The sequence below is a fragment of the Aplysia californica genome, unplaced genomic scaffold (assembly GCF_000002075.1).
Source record: "Aplysia californica isolate F4 #8 unplaced genomic scaffold, AplCal3.0 scaffold00514, whole genome shotgun sequence".
Lineage (NCBI taxonomy): Eukaryota > Metazoa > Mollusca > Gastropoda > Aplysiida > Aplysiidae > Aplysia > Aplysia californica.
In genome coordinates, this window is record NW_004797784.1 from 327,451 (window position 1) to 330,070 (window position 2,620).

A 2,620-nucleotide genomic window follows, 5' to 3' on the forward strand; every position below is an offset into this window, starting at 1 on the left:
TGCTACTTCTTTCTCTCTCCCCCCCCCCCCCTCTTTCTCTCTCACTGCCCCATTTGCACTGCCCACAGACAAAATTGCACGCTTTAAACACAAGAGCGCTGGAACGTTTGTTCACGGTGAACGCTACACTGGTTGGCCTATCATGATGAAGTCACACCTGGAGAGAATAGCCAAAAGGCCCGCCTGCACTATTCCCACCCTGAGTGAGAATAGAGGTGGCCTATTATAAATATTAGAATTATCGCGGTTTTTAAACCTTGTCCTGCGAGTGGCCGTGTTTATATGTCGCCCGATAAGCCTATTTCGGCACTTCGCCTGCGTTCTGGCCCTACATCAGTCAGGCCCCTGGATCAGTGCACATGCGCCGAGCAACATCTCCCGTTCAATTCGGGTGCTGCGTCGGATCCGCATTCACGCAGCTGAAAGTATGTGTGTGTCAGTCTGCTTGAGTTTGTGACCTTCTTCAAGAACCGCCTGCATTGGCTCGTAATCGAGGCATACGTCTCATTCAAAACACGCCAAGTTGGTAGCTCTAGATGTTCTTCCAATGAAATTACAGAACAAATTGACCCACTATGACATGAGGAGCTTGAAAAGATAGTCAGGAAACAAGACTTCCATTTTTCTCTCTGTACTATAATCTTTCAAATGAGCTTGATTTTGTTTGTATGAAATGATACTACCTGATAAGAAATATAAAAGCTTGTTTAATAGTTTTGAGTACCATTGCGCAGGTAAAAAGAACTATTTGAGGGCAAAACATTTGGAAATTGACCTATATTAACTATCCCCTTTCGAACCCCAGGTCATTCAAAACAACAAGAGCGTCTAAAAAGATTATAAATTCGAATGGGTGTAACTACTCGTAATGTCTTATCAGCTTCCGAGATGGGGTTATTATATATGTGTTCGTAACACTTTATAAACCGAAAGCTATAGCCTAGGCCTAAAAGAATAAAGATAGAGCGTTATTTTCATCATTGATTAACATACCCCCACGGTATTCATGGCGAAAACACACGTTTCCAGGCACGCTTGCTGTACACTAACAGTACACACTGAGTGACCCCGCGGCCTGCCCGGAACCCCCCATGTAATCGGTTGTTGATAAGATTCGAATCTCAGCACAGAAGTAGAAGCATGACAAGAAAATTAAGATGTAACTGTGGCCTGTGGTATGGTGCAAAGTGTGGTATGGATCTCAGTTTTGCCCTATCACAGCTGTGGACTTGTTTTCTGTACTGTTGTTATTTGTAGCCAACTACTCTACTGAACTGTGAGTGACTGACTGGTGAGTCAGCTGCTTGTAATGTAAGGCTTGTTGTTGACTGTTGTTGTCAGTGGACGTGGTGGTCATATATTCACTTACAAACAATAAACAAGCCTCAGCCTCGTATATTTGTATTATATTATAACATCTTTTACAAATATTAGCAGATAAAAAACAACAAAATACTAGATCTATACTTACCAATTTTGTAATTGTAATACAGTGTAATTATTAACAGATCTTATAAGCCTGCGATTATTATTTTTCCTTCGCCGCTGTTGTAAGGTACGCCAAGGCATGTATCCCGGAAGTCAGAAATTATTATCTCTCAACACCAAAGAACGGAAGAGCGGAAGAGCACATTCACAGAATTCTACCAGAGACTCTAAAATATAGAGACAGGAAACGAGGTCTCGCGGTCCGTGACAACAGTGCATTTGCGAACGTGACCGCTGAGACGCGAGCTAAAAATAACCAGGCGCGGTATCGACAGCGAAGCGCGTCGCGTCTAGCCTAGGCCTAGCCTAGGCCTTATCGAAACGAAGCGCGTCGCGTCTAGCGGGGCCTAGGCCTAGCTTTCTGCAGCTTAGGCCTAGCGCAATCAGAGAACTGGCCAAGGTTGCATTTGTAAACAATGCCTCTACAATTACAATTCTATACTCTTCTGGTCTACAGAAAAGGTTACACATGTTGATGAAAACAGGACAACAGATTTTAAAATTGAATTCTAGATCTAGGCCAAGTTATAAAATAATGTCGATCTAGCATAAAACCAAAACATGTTTTGATAATGTAGACCGAAAACTAGATCTAGAATGATCTACATCTAGATTATCTAGATCTAGATCTAGATCTAGATCTAGATCTAGATCTAGATTCTAGAGATCTAATTATCTAGTCGACAGTGTCAGTAGTTACATAAGAAAAAAAAAGTCATCAAGACTCTAGATCTAGATTCTAGATCTATAGGTTTCCATTTCCAGCATAATAAAAATATGCCTGCCTTAGCCTAAATAGATCTAGATCTACATGCGTTGATCTAGATATCTAGCTTACAACATAAGCAGTTTAATTTAAGATAGCCTTCCCGGGAAGCTGAGAATGTTTCGGAGTGTTCTATGGTCTGCTGGGGTAATAATATAGTGTAAAGCGCTTAGAGCCTGCTGTTGAGCGGGGATATGCGCTATACAAATGCTATCTATTATTAGCCTAATAAAGGTTAATACATTTTTACTTATTTTACTAATTAGTTACATAGCCCTGCATGGGGTCTGTGGGTAGGGAAGAGTTGGAGAGGAAAGAAAGAGAGCATGCAATAGCAGATCTATATATCCCTATAGGCAAGGGTGA

The 2,620-nt window shown here is 41.6% G+C and overlaps 1 protein-coding gene across 1 annotated transcript in view; it reads right to left on the bottom strand.

Moving 5' to 3' along the window:
* The window catches only part of LOC101853187 (ras-related protein Rab-34), a 16,126-nt gene extending 14,535 nt beyond the window's left edge, over positions 1-1,591 (bottom strand). Inside the window, exon 1 of the mRNA XM_005106112.3 lies at positions 1,472-1,591. The gene's annotated coding sequence lies outside the window, so the exon portion shown is untranslated. The remainder of the gene's footprint in view (positions 1-1,471) is intronic.
* Between the last annotated feature and the right edge of the window lie 1,029 nt (positions 1,592-2,620).